Here is a 22,582-nt window from a genome sequence, read left to right as displayed (position 1 = left end):
TTTGAAAAATTCCCCAGGTCATTCTGATTGGTTCCTGCACTGACACCAATTATTACCACACCTCACAAAGCATCATGGAAGCAAATTAAAAAAAAAAAAAAAGGCATGAAAAACACTATTTACAATGTTCTTTGTAATATACAATTAGGAGCCCAACCCAAAACAAAGTAAGCTACACAATGATCCCTGGAAGCAAAGATAATTAAGATAAGCAGATAATTAACGTGAGCAGTATTAGAAAAACAGTGTTATGGCTCCCTAGTACTCTCTGGAATGTATCCCACCAAGCCAATTCTGGCAGTGAAACAAATCAAGTACCTAGGAACTATTTTTCCTGGAACTAAGTATTTCATAGAAGTTTTGCCTTTTTAACGGGGTTACTTTTTAAAAATGACTTAAAATTTTACCCTAGTTCTTTGAAAAAGTAAAAACTTTTTTTTTCCTAATAGGGCCTCACGTGCGCTGATCAAGGTAGCACAGACCAGGAAACAATCTATCTGGGTCTTGATGATGACACAGCCAATGTCAGATCCAAATGCAGAGACGGGCCTTTCTTAGAAGAGTAGAGAAGGGCCTCAGCCTCCCAGCTCTAGGATGCTGCAGAATAAGTGCTGCCAAGTCCTCAGCTTCACTCAGGCCAAGAGTTAGAGACTGAGAATGTTCAGGGATACCTGAGATGGTCAAGCAATTTTAATATCTTCCTCCTCATCCCTGGGGCCAGGCTGTGGGTACTCCAGTATAAAAGCTCCTCTCCTTGATAGGCCATTTTCCTACAGGCTATCTTTGGGCTCTCTTCTCCAAGGCCCCTCCCACCCTACACATCCATTCTTGCCACTCCACAGGAACAGACCATTTGCTTCAGCTTCACTTCCTGCTCTTCATTCTGTAAAAACTGATGACAAAGACTGGTTCTGGGTTTATAAGCATACCAAGGCCAGGATTACTTTTGTTCCTCCCAGTTCCACACTCTATCATCAAGGAAAGACCCTGCCAACCTCCATGCCCAGCATAGCCAAGAAGAAGAGATTGGATCGCAGAGTAATCTAGAGAACTTAAGTTTGGTTTTTTGGATAAATCAGAAGTCCACTAAATGTTAGTAATGTAACATGGCTTTCATCTGAGAGGAATTGTTTAAAGAAACTCTTCTACTGAGCAGGGCACATTGTGGTGCATTTGCGGTCCAAACCCAATTCAACCACTTATTAGCTTATGGTATAAGGAGTTAAGTTTCTAGGTCTGAGACTCCTCAACAGTATATAGTGGAGGTATTAACACCCATATCACAGGACTGTTCGGAAGTTACAACAAGAGTGTTTACAAAAGTGCCTGGGGCACACCATGCTCAGAAATGTCAGTCTTCTTCCCATCCTCCATGAATGGCTAATTTTAACAAATGCCCTTCACTCAGCTAGGTATGGGCAAAAGAAGAAAATAAGATAAATAATCAGAGTTAGTGGGGCTATCTTAAGAGAATACTACAGATACCATGACCAAGTTCATTCAAGACAAACACAGTTCTGTTTTCCAAATAATGTGGCTGATCAAACTTCAAAGTCTCAAAGAAGTAGAGTCTCTCTCTGCAGACACTCAGGTTTGAGACTCCAGAATTCCAAACCTCACTGTCAACAAGAGTCCCCTTCACTGATCAGGTTCCCTTTACATCAAATTGGTCAAACAAAAGTAGCCATCACTCTTGGTTACATTCTCCCTGAACAGCAAAGACAGCAAACACTAAATTACTCTCAGAGTTTTGCTGCTGTCTCCATAATAATGTCTCTTATAATCTAATGATGTACACTCTTTTAATATGCAAAATATGCCAACCCTGCTGATTACTCAAATGCTGGCAATCATGTTTCAGTGAAATACAAAAGACAGTCTATTGATTTGACAACATAGCTGGGAAAACCCTTTTTAAAAAGGCAAAAACCTACCCAAACCCAGGTGGAACAGAGTAAGGGAAACATGCTAAACGTGACACACCCACATCATGAATACACCATTGTGAATCTGAAGAAAGCTTGAGGGCACAGAAAGAAAACCTAGCTATGAAACCCCATCACACACCTGGGAAGGACAGATGATACCGTCAGGGGAGGGAGCTGGGGACTAGGCTGATGGGGGCATGGTGGTAGCAGGCTTTCCACTGTTGCATGGTAAAATTATATATGGTTTAAGTTTAAAATCACATGAATTCATTCTCCTCAAAAAAAAAAAAAAAAGGAATATGTTTGTAACTCTTAACCTTGTCTCATGCAAAAAAAAAGAAAAGAAAAAGAAAAAGAAAAGAAATTTCAATTCAGGAAAACATAGCTCCTTCATTCCTTTAGATGTCAAATTAATAATATTCTATTTTCTACTGGAAAATTAGAAATCCTTTTTCATTTGAATTTTGTGTAATATAAAGTAATGAGAACTGCACATAAGACTCTGCCCACATCACTGTACTAGGAGATGACAAGGCTCTAGCAGGGCTTCTAGTAGCATTAAGGCCATGTTCCTAGGATGGCCCCAATGCCCTCTTAAAATGCCTGCCTAAGAAAACAACAATGCCAGTAGAATTTACTGCTTGTTCTAACCAATACCAGAGGATAGGCCCCTTAATTTCCCTTTATAGCATCTACTAAAAAGGGCTTAAAATCATGAATCCTTTCTCTGTCCCTTTGAGATGCATGTGTATCTCCTACAAGTCAAGAGTGTATTTCTCAAGTCCTTCCCTTTATGTAATCATCAGGAAGAATAGATCATTAGTCTCCCAGACTCTGTTGGGAGGACAGCATCCCAACAATCAGCAGCAAGCAGACACATCTGGACTAAGGACATTTATGATGACATCCTTTGTAACTTTTTACTTGAACCCCACTCTCTGCTACTCCCTACTCTTTCATTGTCTCTTTGAATGTCCCAGTCACCTCTGCACAAATCAGAATGGAGCTCAGCTGTTTCTCCTACTGTCAGGAGGAGTTACCAAAAAAATCTGTTTTCATCGCTTTAACTGATGTCTGGCTTTGCTGTGTGTAAAAATTATCTCTAAAGACCCTAATTAATTTTTAAAATCCAGATTAGTATCACAAGACAAAATTTCCCAATAAAATAGATTAGAACTAATCAAAGAACTAAAATACTTAATTGATGGCCATAAATCTTCCAATAATTCTATTAACAAAAGTAGGCCACATAGTAGGATTCTAAAGTTCTAACTCTGTAAAATGAACCTAGAAAAGAAAAAATTCTGTAAACAAAAACTAAAATCATTTTTATATTACCAAAATAAAATTCTTCTGAATCATACTTCCATGGAGAATTCCAACGTTTTCTGAGTATATGCTCAAAGCATAAATTTTTTTTAAACGTCAGTAAAGATTTTTCTCATTCGAAGTAGTTTTGCACTGATTATTCATTATGACAGATTCATTAATGGTGTTTCTGGTTTCCAGATTTTGTTATTTTCATGGACCCAAGTCAATCAGACATTCCATTCTACTTTATTCCAAAACCATCACCTAAAGATCTGTAAACATCCAAAAGAAATGGATTTACTTCGATGAACATAAATGTTTTTCTATAAATAAATGAATTTCTATCACTTCACATGAGTTCTTGAGCCAAAAAGCAGTATGGTTATGCTTAAATACTAAGAACACATTCCTCATCATTACAGTGACTTGCAGTGATTTAAATCCATGCCTCAGTATGACCAAAAATTGTTAAATGTCATGGATGTTGAGAAGCACGGCATCATAGTAGAAATTGGTAATGTTCATCTACAAACCTCAAATCTACATTGTATTTAAATTTTTTTTATATCAGGAGCCATATTTAATTACAATATTAGCTACATTATAATGAGCATCTAGAAATACTATAAACATGATCTATCTTAAATATTTTCTGTATGGCATTCACATTCCTACAAATTCAAAACACTTATGAAGTTCTAGAATGATTCAAGACATAGAGTTTCAACTAAAAATTTAAGTTACTGCCTAACTTGATTTCTAGATACCATATAATTAATCCAGGTGCATTACCTTATGTTATCTTAGGATGTTTTATAAGTCAATTAAAATTTTTCTTGCAAAAAATCTTGAAAAAACAGTATAAGACTTTTTCCAAAATATAAGTGGCATGTACATTTAAATTCCTAATATTGTGAAAGATTAATAAATTGGCATATCACCAATTCCCTCAAGCGACAAAGCAGCTACTTGACAATGAACGTTCACACGGTAATGTGGTAAGAAAACATGCAGAAACCTGAAACAGAAACATCTAGTACATAGATATCAAAAGTTGTTGTTGCTTAATAGTTCACTACGGAAAGGTTAGTACTGAACTCATCGCAATTACAAAGAGTTTCGTTCTCCATTTTTAATTACTGCTTTTATATTTTTTTTAAAGATTTTATTTTATTTATTTATTTGACAGAGAGAATGAGAGAGAGAGCACATGAGAGGGGGGAGGGTCAGAGGGAGAAGCAGACTCCCTGCCGAGCAGGGAGCCTGATGCAGGACTCGATCCCGGGACTCCAGGATCATGACCTGAGCCGAAGGCAGTCGCTTAACCAACTGAGCCACCCAGGCACCCACTGCTTTTATATTTTCTAAACATCTTTCTCTCATTACTTTTGAACTAAGAATGAAGAAGAGAAATGGAAATACATTAAAAAAGCACATTAATTCATGGTCAATGAAATAGTAATTACAGATCCTATAAGAAAGAAGAGGAGAGGAAGGGAAAACACACACTTAGTATAAGTCTATTTAATAAAAGCTAGCATTTAAAGTTTGTAAGTTTGTTGCTTTTGTGCTGAAGTAGAAGTTTACTAGTATGTTGGTTATACAGCATATATTCCTGAAATTCTTGAGGTTTCTACCGAGGTAATCATATTATTTACAAATATGGATAGCTTTTTTTTTTTTCTTACTTTCCAATCCTCTAACCTTTTATTCTCTCTCTCGCCTTACTGCTTCAGTAGGACATCCAGAACAAAGTCGACCAGAATAGTGATTATGGCCATTCTTTTCTTGCTCTTTTAGATGCAACTTCCCTAACACATAATCAGTTTGATGTTTGCTTTAGTTTTTTAGTAAATCACTTTATCAGGTTAAACTATTTCTACCTCCAGTGAGTTAGAAGCTTATTATGACTGGGTGATGAATTTTGTCACATTTTGCTCCAACTTGAGATGTATTTCTTCTTTAGTTTGAATAAATGGTAAATTATTGTATTGGGCTTACAGTAAAGGATCTCTGGATCCCTAGAATAAGCCAACTGGCACTTACTTATGAATGATATTGACCTACACGCTGGAATTTATTCACTTTTACCTCTCTATAAATACAACTGATAACAAATATATGGTTTAACCACTTTTCTGTGAATGTTTTATACACTTTTAGGAATACAACAGGTGTAGCCTAGACACCAAACAGAGAAGTATAGTAAACAAGGATACTTCTCAATTTTATGATGTTTTGATAATACTTGCAAGTATCGTGTACATCTTTGCATATTACATGTTAGTAAATCAGCATATTGGTATCGAGGGACTTACTTCAAGCACTATTCCCGATGCTAGAAATAAATCGGTAAGCCAGAACAAAACACACATATACACATATACACACACAGACCCTTCTTGGGGTTCCCATTTTAGGTAAGGGAGATGGATAATAAATATATGTAAGTAAAAAACACTGTGCACCAGATGGTTTTAAATTGCTGTGGAGAAGTATGATGGGTGATGAGTACTTGAGTGGTGGAAGGACAAAGTCAATACATATTCACTACTAATCACATCTGGAAAGAAATCAACACAATAAAGGCAACCAAAATTAAATATTATGATAAATAGCATAAATATATGGAAACTTATTTTTCTGGAAAAAAAGAAATTATGGAAGGAATGATAGATATGTAGAAAAGCAGTTTTCAACCCATTTCCTTCCACTGCAACAAAAATAAGTAATCATGTTCACAGGGTCACCTATCCTCTCCCTCCTCTTCCAGGAACATGCTGGAATTAAGTTAAGACAAATGGGTATTACTATTATAGTGGCTAACGGTTTTTATTAATTAAAGTCAATATTTTCTAAACTTGGGAACTATTTTTAGCAATATGTAATTTAAAGTATGTTTCACAAGGGGCTAAAAATAACTGGTTGGCAGCATTTCAAGAACAGCCTGCCTAGCTATACTTTAAGATCTCCTAAAAATATGGTATGATAGTCTGTAATTCCACAGTTGAGTAAACAAGCACCAAATTTACATGATGAGGACACAAATACTTAGTGTCTTTATCTTACATATTTATGAAGATAGAAAAGTGCCCCTAATAATGAAACATCTTAGTTCAGGCTGCTGTAATAAATTACCATAGGCTGGGTGGGTGGCTTAAGCAACTATTTCTCACAGTTCTGGAGGCTGGCAAGTCCCAAGATCAAGGTGCAGGCAGATCAGTATCTGGTGAGCGCCATTCCTGTGTTGCATATTGCTGTCTTCTTATATCCTCACATGGCAGAGGATAAGGACACTAATCCATTCATGATGGCTCTACCCCGATTACCTAATTATCTCCCAAACACCTCATTGCCTAACACCATCACACTGAGGGTTACTGTTTCAATGTATGAATTTGGGGGAGACAAAAACACTCAGTCTATACTATTAACAGATACAGAATTTGGGTCTGTCCATCATCTATTCCCCATGCTGTGCAAAATGGCTCCACAATTTTCTTTTGGGAATGTACCCACTCCTTATAGGCATCCATGTTGTTTGGGTGAGCTGACCTGGCTTCAGAGGGGGGCATATTAACTAAGCCTGTTAAAAGAATGGATATCCACTTGAGCCACAATAATTGAATCAGAAAATAAAGACATGTTTTATAGACAAGCTTAATGAAAGCAAGAACCAAGACTTTTGGCAAAAATATTGGGATAAAGACCATCTTTTCCATGGAGTTTACTAAACTAAAGGAATATAAACTTGTAACAGTTGATGGTTATATTTGATACTAAAAAAAAATTACAGGAGACACCTGTCAGATGGCCAAAATCAACAACACAAGGAACAGCAAGTGTTGGCGAGGATGTGGGGAAAAAGGAACCCTCTTGCACTGTTAGTAGGAACGCAAACTGGTGCAGCCACTGTAGAAAACAGAATGGAGGGTCCTCAAAAAGAAAAAAAAGTTACCCTATGATCCAGTAATCACACCATTTACCAAAAAATACAAAAACACTAATTCAGAGGTATACATGCATCCCTATGTTTATTGCAGCATTACTAACAATAGCCAAATTAGGGAAGCAGCCCAATTGTCCATCGATGGATGAATGGATAAAGAAGATTGATACATACACACAATGGAATAGTACTCAGCCATAAAAAAAATGAAATCTTGCCATTTACAACATGGATAGAGCTAGAGTATAATGCTAAGCAAAATAAGTCAGAAAAAGACAAATACTGTAAGATTTCAGTAATGTGTGGAATTTAAGAAACAAAACAAATAAGCAAAGGAAAAAAGAAACCAAGAAACAGACTCTTAACTGCAGAGAAATGATGGTTGTCACCAGAGCGGAGGGGGGTGGGGAATGGGTGAAATAGGTGAAGGGGGTTAAAAAATACACTTACTTTGATGAGCACTGAGTTGAATCACTTATCGTACACCTGGAACTAATGTAACACTGTATGTTAACTATACTGGAATTAAAATTAAAAACTTCATTAAAAAATTACATGAGAATAAAGAATGCAGTTATTGGGTGTAGGCAGGGGTGGAGGAGAGACAGACAACAGAGAAAAAGAGGAATTCTCCCTTTGAGCATCTGGGTCTAATAAAGCCTAAAGCCATGAGTCTTAGATTTGTCAGCCATATTGTTAAATCAATTTGTATTTTTTTCCTGACATTTTCAATTAAGAATTCCCAAATGATAAACCAAGTAGTTCATCAATTAATTCAACAGGCTTAAAACTCCATTCTGCTGTGATCTTTCCCCAATAAGTTTCCTTGAAACTGACGTAAGTTGCATTTTTTTAAGTTTTGAAATAAAATTTTGTTCAAAAAGCATAATACTGAAATCTATACATTAACAAAGCTAGTAGCTTCACATACATGTATTAATGACCAATATTTCAAATACAAAAAAAAAATCACTTTTCAAAATTTCAAGCTAACTGGTAGAACATTTAAAGATGAAATTAAAATTCATATTTCTATGTTATGTAACAAACTGTGTGGGAAGTATATGTTTATTTTACAGCTCATTAAAAATTATCGATCTGCTTACCTAAGTTATGATTTTGTAATTTGCAAACAGTCTACACTTTCCTTTTCCAAATAAAAATTTTACTGTGCTTAGCATTTTGACTAACTTTTATGTTTCCCTTCTAAATATCTTAAGCATCTGAAAAATATATGACATTTGAATTGAGTCAAAAGTGAACCTGAATCAAATTAATATCCAAATAACACAAACCAATTAAAACTGTGGGTGAGAAGGAATTAAGTTAGCAATAATTGAGCCACCATATCTAAGCCAAACTTTGGATACTTGGTCAGACAATTTAAATGAAATACCATGGAAAGAAAAATTCCCTTTCCTTCATAAGCCTTGCTAAAGTAAGGAAAGCTATAGGAGAAGCAAATTTAGTTTCTTAAACTTTTCTAAGACTTCTTTTAAAAAACTGTAACTTGGTAGGCTTTGGGGATTTTTACTGATTATTTTCCTTTATTGAACATTTTAGTCACAAAATTCACTATACTCAAAGGCCGAGACAAGATCACTTTCTGCTATTTTGTCTTAGTACGTACGCCTTCTTATTAAGTAAAGTCCCTAAGATCCACTGGCTGCAAAGATCTGTAATCTCAAGCACAATATACAGGGTGCTAGGAAGGGAGAGGTTTCCCTTGAATCAGCCCTGCTGGAAGAAGGCAAAATAATTATTTCCCCATTGCTGATTTTCATGAATTCACCACAAGGGTCGCATCTGCTTTGCTTAGTTAACCTCTGGGAAACACATACCTGTGGAAATAATTGAGCTCTAAAAAGCAAAAGTGATGTATTTTTAACACCCAGTTAACCTGATAGAGCTCCTTCATTGAAACCTCTGCCTGATGAATGGATAAAGAAGTTGTGGTCTATATATACAATGGAATATTACTCAGCCATCAGAAAGGATGAATACCCAAGTTTTGCATCAACATGGATGGAACTAGAGGAGATTATGCTAAGTGAAATAAGTCAAGCAGAGAAAGTCAATTATCATATGTTTCACTCATTTGTGGAACATAAGGAATAGCACGGAGGACATTAGGAGAAGGGGAGGGAAATGGGATGGGGAGACGAACCGTGAGAGACTATGGACTCCGGGAAACAAACTGAGGGTTTCAGAGGGTAAGGGGTTGGGGGGGGATCAGTTAGCCTGGTGATGGGTATTAAGGAGGGCACGTAATGCATGGAGCACTGGGTGTTATACACAAACAATGAATCATGGAACACTACATCAAAAACTAATGATGTACTGTATGGTGACTAACATAATAATAATAATAATAAAAAAAAAAGAAACCTCTGCCTGAAGCCAAGGGTCTCAGCCACCATTTGACTTCCTCAAGGCCCCTTACAAAGGGACTAGTACATCCTTAAAAACAAAAACAAAACTTGTCTTTCTTTCCAAGGTCTTAAAACAATCTGCAAAAATTTGAGGAATAGTAGGAAGCATTCACTTGTGATTTACTTGACCTAGGAAAGTGTATTCGTGAAGAAAATCCACATTCTTGTGATGTTGTTGGCAAAGCCTGGTAACCTTTTAGTTTATGAATAAACAAATCATAAAATGGAAGGCACTACTTTAGAAAATACACAGAGAGGCTTTTTGAAATTTTATTGGCCAGATCATTGTTGACAATCATTAAGACCCTCCTCAACTGTGTTTATACAGTTGTTCAAACTGGTTACTTTTAGGTTAAAAATGTAATGCCTTCATTATTAAAGTTGCTCTCAAGATTCAGAAGTATTTGTCATTGCATGTTTCAATTGTTGCACTTTGATCAGCCTATTTTGGGAAAATTTTACGTAACATCCAAATTAAAAAAAATTTAGGGAACGTGCCCATTCTCTCCATGGGCCAGAATAAAGAATTTGGTAACTAGATTTTCCATAATTTCTCATCTACATTTTTAGACTATTTCTACTCATAAAGGTCAGAAAAAAGAAACTGGGTCTATGTCAATGCTGGACTTTTTGAGAGAGAGAGAGAGAGACCACCCTCTCTGAAGAGCCTAAATCCTTTAATTGCAACAGAACATTTTAAATATTAAGTCAGAAATTTAATCAATGGGTAAGAGGAGTAAGATGGTGAAGAATACAGCACATTTTAAAGCTGTGTGTGTGCTATTATTCCTATTGAAAATTCAAAACTAAACAGATCAAGTCAGAATCAAAGACATTTCCCCAGTAGACAAGCAAGAAATGACCTGACTTCTCACTACAAAGGAACTAGAAATAACATAGTATACTGCAGATGCACCAGAAAACCATAAATGCACACATTCATACATTAATATTATATGTAGCTTGCTATTTAATAGTTTATATCTTTTCCCAAACATATATCTTCACTAGAGAATAAAAATGTTTCTGTTTTCTATCTTTACAGTAAGAAGAGAGCAGGGGCGCCTGGGTGGCTCAGTAGGTTCAGCATCTGCCTTCGGTTCAGGTCATGATCCCGGGGTCCTGGGATCGAGCCCCAAATCGAATCAGGTTCCCTGCTCAGCGGGGAGCCTGTTTCTCCCTCTGTCTCCTGCTCCCTCTGCTTGCGCACACTCGCTAGCACTTGCTCTCAAATAAATAAATAAAATCTTAAAAAAAAAAAAAAAAAAGCAGCAGCAGCAGAAGCAGAGAGCATAAAGTTAGCTCAAACCTGAATTTAAGAACATACCAGTAGGTGGCAGGTATATAGATTAGTTTCATGGTCCCTATTTTAATACACTTCACAGTGCCCCAGTTTCAGCTTGCAAATATATGTAAAAAAAAAAAAAAAAAAAAAAACAACTTTTTTTCTTTTATTCATTTTAATGAAAAAAGCTCTTGTGGTAAACAAACAAAAATAGAGCACGTCCTATAATAAAAATCTCTTGTGCTCCTGAACCTTGTAAAAAAAAAAAATTGTTCATATAGCTGATCTGTGGAGTTAAAAAAATGTATTATGATTTAGACCTTTTAGGCCATAAATACACACTGAGAATAATTTTTAAAAAAAACAGAGTAAGAGATTTACTCTGTTTAAAAAAAACATGTTTAAAAAACATGTAAGAGATTAAATTATGTAATTTTAGTTGAAAAGTGGTATCTATGGTACTCTTTGAACAGTATTTCCTTCTATATCCTAATAGAGGGTTTCAGCATGATACTGTGATTAGGAACATACAAAATATAAACAATAACAGAAGCCTAATAATAATCATGAATAGTGTCTTTGTAAAACATGTTTTTTCTATCCATTAAAATTCAGATTCTAAAAGTTACTGTAGATACGTTTGTTACCAACTCATTTCCTAAGAGCATTAGTATATAATTGTCATTATGCATTCAGTAAGAGGAAGTTGAAGCTTAATTAAAATATATTTCCTTAGCAGTTGTCAAAGGTGAGTAATGAGATGGATGGAAAACTAATAAACCTACCATTTTCCATACACAAATCTATTTGCCAAACATTACTCATATCTCCCTGATTCTCAGTGGAGAAGGACCCTCTATATTTCCATTATGATCATAATCAGAAATGCCAATTGAATTCTGAGACAGTAAACACATGTTCTCTGTTTACAAATTATCCTCGTTCCAAAATAGGGACTAGGGCAGAAAATAAGGAATTCATATAGAACCAACTCTCATTCCAGGAAAACGGCCCTTAAATAGTCTCTGGTTTTAGAAATATTACCTTTAATTCTCAATGATATGAAATAGCTAATAGTCAATATGCCTAAAATATTTCAAAGTGTTCAGAGTTACCACCATTGGTTGAGAGTGTCAAATCTTCAAATACTTATTTTGACTTCACATTTCTCTTACATAGTTTCACTTCCCACCCCACTTGTTATTTTCAAGTCCTCCAGCATGCAGGGGATGTTCTCTACTCGATTCAGTTAAACATTGCAACTTTAGAGTTCTTTGTACAGCTGCTTCTGACGTTTGGATAATTAGTCTTCCATAAAATGAAAATAAACAGAGAAAGATATTTCCCTCCAATGTTATTTAAGGAAAATTTACATAAAACTCAGAGCATATATACAACACATTTTATTTCAAAGGGTTGAAATAATGCCACATACATTAGAAAACCTCAATATTCCAGGGACTAATTATTTAGTTTGCTCTTCTGGCCTGCTTGCGGTGTCTATTTTGTTGTTTTTGTTGTTGTTGTTGTTTGTTTCATTAGTCAAAATATCAGAACTTGGACAAAGACTAAAACTAAGTCTTATTTTCAACTTGGCATTGATATTGGTAACATAGCAGTTTTACTAGTGGAACGGTTTATAGAAAATCATGACTCTCCATGAAGTTTCTCAGTATTTTCTGTAAGCCCACAAACCTGTCTTCTCTGAAGATTACCAATAGGATGTCAGATTCATTGGATTCTTTTTATTTCTAGTCCTTTAGGCTTCCTACAGCACCTCTCTTTTCTGGAAACTTATTTCCAAGCCTCTAAGACACAACACTTCTGGGTTATAAGCTCTTAATGTAACAGGTCTCATTTTCAAAGACAACATCACCATTTTATAGCTATTATTTGGCAATACAAAGTTAACTAACCTGAACTAAGATAGCCTATCTATAAACATATGTTCCCCAATGTATTTGATATGGATCTGACCTAAATTAAGATCTTCAAAAAAAATTATAAACATTAAAATACGTTTCCAGTTTTTTGGCTCTCCAACTCCTGCTATACCAACTCTAGCTTTTATTACCCTATTCACATATCAAGAAAGTGTATGATCATATGTACATGTATGTTACATATTATATATAGTGTACATACATACATATATATACTCATATATATACATATATGTTTTTCATTCAAACAATTCTAGCCCTATTTAGGTTACCAACCCCTTAATTTACATGGGGTATCAAGAAATTCTTAATCTTAATATCAACACTCTGGTATTCCTGTGGGGGACAGCGTCTGATTTGACTTCTAATGATAACCACCTGCAGGTATTCATGCCCCTGTGTCATCACCTCCTGAGTATAGATGGAACCTAATAATTTGCTTCCAATGGATAGAACACAACAAAGGTGATGGGAGGTCACTTAGTGATTATGTTACAGAAGACTGACTTCTATCCCGGTCCTCTCTCTTGCATGTATAACACTGGGAGATAGTCTATGAACAGGTCCCCAACCACAAGCTTGTGAAAAACTGAGTCCTCAGTGCAACAGCTCAGAGGAATTGAGTCCTTCCAAAAGCCAGCTAAGTGAGCTAGGAAGCAGATTATTCCCAGGGGATCCTTGAGGTGACTGCAGTCTTGAGAAAGGCCCAGAGAAGGTGAAACCAGAGGGACTATGGATAATAAATGTTATTTTAAGCCACTAAATTTGGGGATAATTTGTTATGCAGTAATAGCTAACTAATACACTATTGAAAGGAATAAGTCCATTAATTTTCCATAGCCATTTTCATTTCTAATGTTACTTCACTTATTCAAAAAATTAAGGGGAGGTCTGTACCAGAAGTTCGTATCTAATACTTCATTTCCTCTACATTTGTTTAATAGCTTATTGCCACTTGAATGAGTCTCATAAGTATACCCAAATCCCTAAAAAGTTTTGTTTTTCAAATTCATACAATTCTGAAGAGACATTTTATTTTATGACCTTCAAATTTTCCCAAAGAATGACTGTCTAAACATTAGGAGCCAAAACAATATTGAAAGTGAAAAATATTTAGTCTCAAAAACATTCCCACAGCAAAAAAGCCTGATTACTCTGAACAGGGTATTACAGGTTTCTGTGAACAGATTAATACTGCATGTTTGGTGCGCATGCCACGTGATTCAATAAGTATTGTGTGTTTAGTAAGTCATTTCTATTTAAACTACAAGTAATTGCTCATTGCAGGAAATGGAGTCTTAAGTCTAACCTCCCCCAAGATTAACATTAAAAAGAAAAAAAAACTGATGTTCTGCTATTTGATAGCATACGCCTATTCTCTAGAGGACACAGAGCAAATGAGGTGTATTTAAGAGGGAAAGAGTGGTACAAATTCAGGTCTTTTGGCACAAAAGTATCCTACAGGAGTTGGACCTGTTCATATAGTTCTTAATGTTTCATTATGAATTTAGCTGGGTTAATTACAAGGAGATCCATCAACAAGAATGTTTTCTGGATGTCCTTTACAGTACATGCAAAACATTCAAAACCCAGACAATAGAGAAGGACAACAGTATTTTACTCATCAAGTAGAGAGATCTGGTTTATACTTTGTGACAGAAGATCAATTTACACAGCTTTATCTCATTTAATGTTGTTGCCAAACCACTTCATTTCACCATTCCATATCTTATTTTGGAGGCTTACAGAAGAATTCTCTAATCTTTTACAAATAATTATTTTTTTAAAAAGATTTTATTTATTTATTTGACATAGAGAGAGGCAGCTAGAGAGGGAACACAAGCAAGGGGAGTGTGAGAGGGAGAAGCAGGCTTCCTGCGGAGCAGGGAGCCCAATGCGGGGCTTGATCCCAGGATCCTGGGATCATGACCTGAGCTGAAGGCAGCCACTTGACGACTGAGCCACCCAGGCACCCCACCAATAATTATTTTTTAAAAACATAAAATTATAAACCTGCTTTGATAACTTTCTTCCTTGCTTATATGCCTTCCAGAGCCATAGTTGTAGTTGAAGAAAAAGTGGCATGCAAGAGCAATGAGAAGGTCATTGAGCTCATTCACTTTATCTCCTGACTTATCCAGGACCTGGATTTTCTACTTCGGCCAAGTGGATCAGTCCTTTCCAAGGGCCTGATCTTGCGGAAAATACTCAATAACCCAAACGTTGTTTCCAAAGTCCTACTTCCCACTGCATCAAACCCAGTATGACAACAGCTCAGAGAAGAAAGGAGACAGGAAAATGGATAGACTAAAATGGTACACACTCCCTGCCGTACTAACATGGATGGTGATTCTCTCCCTGTTATAGATTGGATGTGTGTGTTCCCCGAGAATTCATATTGAAGTCCTAACCCCCAATGTGATAGTATTAAAAAGTGAGACCTCTGGTTGGGTATTAGGTCATGAGAGTGGAATCCTCATGAATAGAATTAGCTTTGTAATAAAGAGAGACCCCAGAGAGGCCTCACCCTCTTCCTGACATGTGAGGACACAATCAGAAAATGGTGGTCTGCGACAGCAAAGAGAGTCTTCACCAGAGCTTGACTATGTGGGCACCAAGATCTCAGAATTCCAGCTTCCAGAAACATAAGAAATAAATCTGTTTTTTATAAGCCACCGGATTAGTGGTATTATTATAGCAGCAGAAGAGACTAAGACATTCTCCTCATTGACTTTTACTTTGAGTTGTCAAAACAAAAAACAAAAGAGTTCACTCTCTGAACTACAATGAAATATATGAACTACAATAAATAATTTCTCGGGCACCTGGGTGGCTCAGTCGTTAAGCGTCTGCCTTCGGCTCAGGTCATGATCCCAGGGTCCTGGGATCGAGCCCCACATCGGGCTCCCTGCTCAGCGGGAAGCCTGCTTCTCCCTCTCCCACTCCCCCTGCTTGTGTTCCTGCTCTCGCTCTCTGTCAAATAAATAAATAAAATCTTAAAAAAAAATAAAAAATAAATAATTTCTCAACAAAATAAATAATAGTATGGGTAAAGATTATGGTCACATAAGGAAAGAAAATCCAGGCTCAGTTTCAGAATTTCCCTGTCAGAGTGAGAGACAGTGATGGTGTCACATGACAGAGACTGCCCACCTCCTAGGTCTCCATCTTCTTATCCAGTGGAGGCTTTAAGAATTTGACTTATGCATTTTACAAATGAATAATCAGACGCCTACACACTTATATCACTTGTTGAAGGTCACATAGCTTGTTGTTTCCATTAGACAGGATGATGCTAATTTAGACCAAGAAATAATCAGCTTTAATAGTCTTGGAAAACTCTACAACCACGTACCTCTGTGCTTCTATCTCTAAATCCTTGAGCATGTAGAACGCACAGATTAAATAAAAAACTGCTATAGGACTTTATACATTTTAGAGAATTCATAAATTTTATTGTCATAAAAGTTCATGTGTAAAATTTTATTTAAAAATGTATAATTGTGACAATAAGATATCATACAGAAAGCCTGGATGTAGGCAAATGACAAGCCCTTGATAGTAAATACAATGTGTTAAAGGTGCTCTGATTTCAACCTAGGACAAAATCCTATGACCTAGATTGATGGGGCTAACCCTGCAAAACAGCTCAACCAACACATTCTCCAACCAAATTCCACCTTTTATTTCCATGCTATAGACACTACAGAGTAAAAAAACTTACATTGCCTCAGATTCTGTTTTATCAATGTTCTACAGATTCTACTATATACATGTAGGAGACTTAAAAGGTGGCTGTGAGCAGGTTGGCTTGGTGCCAGAAACAGGGAAACTAGGTCTAAGGCAGAGACTTTGTATTTTCTGGATCAGCTATGGTAGAGTTTCTATCTGTGGTCCCTACCATCCTATGTACCCAGAGTCGGTAATGGGAGGCACTTTTACTATCACAGTCCCAGAACAGTTTAGCATTTCTGCCACCTGCACGGTTCTTGACTAGGTATTATCCAGTTTGGTTCCATGATTCTTTAGAAATTCTATAAGCTACAAAAAATAATTCTTTTATTTAGACAATCATGGGTACATTTTGTTTACAACTAAGAACCTTCATCAATGGAATTGCCCTATTAGTGAGATAGCTTGTGATTGCTTAGAATGTTTGTCCTTGATGAACAAGAAGAGAGGATCTCACAGTTAGCTTAGAAACTTTCTCAAATGGTCATTCTTCATTCCCTTACTCAACTTCATCTCAACATTCCATTACTGCCATCTGGTATTCCAGAGCCTCCTTGGATGTGACAGTCCTTTATAGATTAAAGGTCAACAGTTGATTCTAATATGTCAATATACTTAAGAACCACTGACCTAATTCAGTCATCCAAGTCTGGTTCACATTAGACTTTCATCAGAGCTTGAACTTGTGGAATATATAGAGTCCCAGGTATAAGCTCGATCTACTGAAATAGATTCCCTAAGGTACAGACTAGGAATCTGTATTTATTAAATTCCTCAGGAGACTATAATACTGCCAGCTAAGGACTTTTCCAAGAACCAATATTTAGAAGCCACTGGCCCAGAAAATCATTCATCAGTTGGGCCTAATGTAAGTTCATTAAAACAAACTCTGAGAATAATCGTAGATTATTCAAGTAAGAGAAAGTATACAAATCTTCAATCTGGACCTCAGGAAAATATCTACTAAGATATTTCATGATACCTTTGTGAAGAAGGGGGACAAATAAAGCTGAATGCAAAACTCATTTGGGTCGGTTAGTCAATGGTACAATGTCTACACACACACACACAAAAAAGACACTTACCAGTGGAATAATATCCTTCTAACCTAGAAGCTCCTTCTGTGAAATGGTCAGTATAGTTTAGTTATTGTTACTAAACTATTACAGTAACAACAAAGTTTATTTTTCATACTACATACCCGTTGTTAATTTGCTGGGAGCTCAGATTCACAACATTTTCACTAGGGACTTAACCTGAAAGAATGTCCACAATTTGCAAGATCTCTAGTGGTAGTGAGTAGATAACAGATATATGAAGTTATATACTGACCAAATGAGTAACTGTTTTCTACTCTTAACACTTCTGGCACCTAATGTGTGGACTTTTATTTTTTCCCCACTGAACAATTCTGACAGACCATACAGGTTAGGGGTTCGGTCGCACAAGATTGTCTTCCAGTTCATATGGCAATCCAGAGCCATCTGTACTCCTAACCAACAGGCATAGATCAGGGGTTCCCAAACCACCCCCCTTTGCCTTTGATAATTTGCTAGAATGGCTCACAGAACTCAGGAAAACAGTTTACATAATATTACCAGTTCAAATTATAATAAATATTTTTTTTAAATATATACTTATAAATGCTTGTCTTAAAAAACAAAGTCATGGGACGCCTGGGTGGCTCAGTTGGTTAAGCATCTGCCTTCGGCTCTGGTCATGATGCCAGGGTCCTGGGATTGGGCCCCGCATCAGGCTCCCTATTCAGCGGAGAGCCTGCCTCTCCCTCTCCCTCCCACTCTGCCTACTAGTGCTGTCAAATAAATAAAATCTTAAAAAAAAAACAAAAAACCACACACACACACAAAGTCAGGATAAAAATATTGTAGACTTCAGCAAAATTAAAACTGAAAGCTCTAAACTATGGGCTTGAACAGTTCATGCCAGAAATACTAGGTGTCTATAACTTCACTACTTTATCATCAGATACAGATTTTCAAATAATTAGAACAGGTTCCCAAAATACATCATTGTGTATCACAGCCTTCAATGACGACTTGCATCACAAACTTAGAATAATAGGATGAACAGTAATATCTTACACGTAAATTTAAAAGAATACTTAAAAAGGGACTAAGATCCTTTATGTGGATTAAGCTATAAAACCTGGTTTTTAATTATTCATAGTTATGTTTGTAGAGTTATTTTAGAAAGAAGAATAGTACTTGATTTAAATTCATCCAATAAATTATAAGGGCAAACTTTATCCTACATTTCTAGGCTAGAGCATAAATTTCCAGTCTTATTTATTTACAACTTGAGAAATTGAGCACTAGATAATAAAGTCAGGAAACTTTATACTATACATAAATGGTCAAGCCAGCCACTTGATCCATAAGTCTAAGATTAATCTACCCATAAAGAATTTATTTTAAATGATTAATTTTTTGAGGCCAGCAAAATATTTTAAAGTTAATTTTGGAAAAAGTTGATTTGTGCTTTACTACATTGATATAGCTAAGGAAATCGCATATTCAGTAATTTCACAAATAATGTCTCTGACCAGAAAAAAAAAATGCATACATGTGAAGCATATCTAGAGTTAAGTAAAGGATCTGTTGAAATTTCTTATATCAGTTAAGAATATATGGAGAAATGGAGTTGAAACATTATATGATTAGATGCATTTGTTGGTATTTGAATTATCAAAGAATTATCAATAATTGATCATGGGTAACACTGCAGAAGATTTAGAGATATTCAAGAAGGAATCAATCCTTATCCTTTTCCAAATCAATTTCTTCCTTAAAGGTGTACACAATTTGGAATTACTCATTATGAAGAAAGTATGACTAATTAATCAGAGGCTTTATTATAATTCCAAAAAGATAAAAGACTGAAATGTAACTAATAAGTTTAAATTCACCAAACACAGAAAGTCCTACATGTGTGTAGAACTCTACAAAAACACAAATAGAGACTTAACAGCAGCTTATGTGATCCTATTTAACTATAAATATCATATACATCAACACTATGAAGGAGCAATTGAGCCATCCAGATCATCCCCATTACCAGAGATACTATATACGTAAGAATGCAGGTCTTCTTTAAACTAGAAAGACGGTATGTCTAGCACAGACAATGAAGCCAATACATTCTCTCATCCAAGGAGGAGTTACCAATCAACTGAAGCTATGTCTTATGAAAAATGGTTAAAAATCTTTCCAGATTTCACTGTTCTTCATTTCACTGATCAGAGACTGAAAAGGAAACACATTAACTATCTACAAATACACCCTAATGGCTATCACAGCGATGGACTGGTTTAGGGAACAAAATCCAGTGTATGAATGCTATAAAAAACTGTATCTGACAGCACCATGGAAAGCACAAACTGACACTCTTCTCACTTAACAGTGACAGAAGCTTTACCTTAGGAATCTTCATATCCTTAGTATTGATAGAATGTTTGTCAAATAGGCTCTCAAAATTAAAGATACTGATTTAGCTTAGTACTGAAGTAAAAGGAAAAAGTAAAAAAAAAAAAAAAATAGTGAAAGACTGTCCAGAGGTAGTGGTTTCTTTATGTAGGGCCTATTTATGAGGACTGTATCCCAAAGTTTCATTTAGAGAGTATTAGCCTCAGAGTTGCCTATGTTTAAAGGGTTACAGTAGAAAATGGAAAATGATATCCCCTTGTCCCCGATTTGCAGATATGAAATGTTCATCAGCTTATTAAGAATTTGCGAGAAGCCCTCCATGGAAGACATCTGTTTAACTCTATTCACTGATGCCTCCCCAATTTTTTAACCATAGCTCTTTAACGGCCTATCTAATGAACATCACAGAATCCTTTGGTAAATGCTCTTTAAGGTGGAATTGTGCCCTGGACATGTCCTAGCCTAGTAGGAGTCAACTGGCACCTGTGTCTTTAAGGACAAAAGTAAACCCTATATTTTAAACATTCTTACACATTTCAGACATCTTCACTATTTTATTTTAAAGAAAAGCAACATCCAAGTAAGCTATCTTTGCTTCTTAAAATGATGAGAGACATATTTTGAAGGCTTAGCAGGGTCATTTTCTATACAGTCTTGACAGCTAAGTAGACAGATTGCTTAACAGGTCCAAATTTGCTCAAAATAATAATGGTCAGCTGCAAAGTAGTAGGCTGCAAAACCTCCTCCTTTTCAACAAGACCACTTTTCCAATCACAGGTGCAGAGTCACATAGATATGCAACTCCATGGCATTCATGGGGAGAGAATGCCAGGTGTGGAGAAATGAACAATTTTGTTACGAATATGAACTCCACAACAGTTGTCAGATTTAGGAAATAAAAACACAAGGTGCCCAGTTATACTGAATTTCATGTAAGATAACAAAGAATTTTAGTGCAAGTATGTTTCCTGTAATATTTCAGACATACTTGTACTAAAACTTATTGTTTATCTGAAATTTGCATCTCACTAGGCATGCTATATATCATTTGGACCATACTCTCCCACTGGAATATCAACTAGGGTGCATACAGACCCTTTGTGTTTAGCCTAAATCACAGGAAAAATAAAGTCCCGGGGACTGTATGTGCTCTTCCATTTCTTAGCTTTTGAGATTTTTCTCAATGAACTATTTTTATAACTACATAGTGTAGCATGAGTAGTGTGCATCCATGACTCCTTCGCATGGCACAAGAGAAAGAACTGATTTTTCCAACCACAATAATCTGGAATACAACCAAAGACAATCTATTGGAGAAGGAATATTTTTTTAAAGATTTTATTTATTTGACAGAGAGAGACACAGCAAGAGAGGGAACACAAGCAGGGGGAGTGGGAGAGGGAGAAGCAGGCTTCCCGCTGAGCAGGGAGCCCAATGTGGGGCTCGATCCCAGGACGCTAGGACCATGACCTGAGCTGAAGGCAGATGCTTAATGACTGAGCCACCCAGGCGCCCCAAAGACAGAATATTCTTGAACAAAGATACAGACCCAAGTTCTTATTCTTACTCTTCCAGTTATGCATTGTTCTTGGGCAAGTATGTGTATTTCTTCAGGCCTTGGCTGCCCTGACTTCAATAGCCCCTACAATGCTAATATATTATACTTCCATGATCCTAAGTAAATTTAGCTTTGCCTCATTCTTGATGACTACCCAGAGTCCATACTTACATATTATGGAAGCAGAGAAAACCACCTCAAAGAAAACCAAGGATTGGCTAAAAGATGGTGCTTATATTTAATTAAAATCCATTTGTTTCAAAAGAAATGTTGTTATCTTCAGGCTAAAAGGGTACCTTAAATATTTCACAAATAATAACTGTTATTCATCAACAATACATTCCTTGGTCAGTACAAATCACTTTTATTCCAGACCAATAAAAACCCCGTTGACTTTTCCACTTTCTTGATTCTTGTGGGGTACCTCTAAGACACTACAAAGCATTCTGCAATTTCAATAAAAGGTATCTATACACAAAGGGCAAATCCATCTTCCCTAACACAGTCTCCAAATAGTTTGATTTAAATAGCATTTCTTTGCACTAAGACTCTATAATGCTAATTCATTTTGCCTTCAGCTTAACTTTCTGCTATTAATAGAGTGACAATAAGAATTTTTCTCTAAATAGCATGCCCTCTTATAATATGAATGTCAAGCGTTGCTTTCAAGTAATTAAAAACCTGATCACCAACATCTTTAGCACAACATAAAAGAAACAAGCCATTTCAAATTACACAAATGGCTGCATTCTGAACTCAGTTAAATACAAAACTCTAGTTCAATTTGAATTTCTAATTTCAAATTCCAAATTTAGGACATACTTAATTTATTGTTTATCTGAAATTCAAATTTAGCCAGGCATTCTGTATTTTTTTATTTAACAAATCTGGCAACCCCATGTGGGCTACCTAGTATAAGATATCCACCAATTTCACCTTCTTATTTTCCTTCATCAGAACACTTGTTTTGATTTTATTTTTCCCTCAAGAGAGGTTCTGCC

General features: G+C 36.0%; 1 protein-coding gene across 2 annotated transcripts in view; it reads right to left on the bottom strand.

Annotated features, from left to right (window-relative positions):
• CRPPA (CDP-L-ribitol pyrophosphorylase A) overlaps window positions 1-22,582 on the bottom strand; it is a 307,819-nt gene that overhangs the window by 96,346 nt on the left and 188,891 nt on the right. The window lies entirely within an intron of this gene.

The sequence above is a fragment of the Mirounga angustirostris genome, unplaced genomic scaffold (genome assembly GCF_029215605.1).
Source record: "Mirounga angustirostris isolate CCGP_5_RB_7025 unplaced genomic scaffold, mMirAng1.0.hap1 SCAF_12, whole genome shotgun sequence".
NCBI classification, from domain to species: domain Eukaryota; kingdom Metazoa; phylum Chordata; class Mammalia; order Carnivora; family Phocidae; genus Mirounga; species Mirounga angustirostris.
Note: the sequence above shows the minus strand (reverse complement) of the source record. Positions and strands in the feature narration are given on the sequence as shown.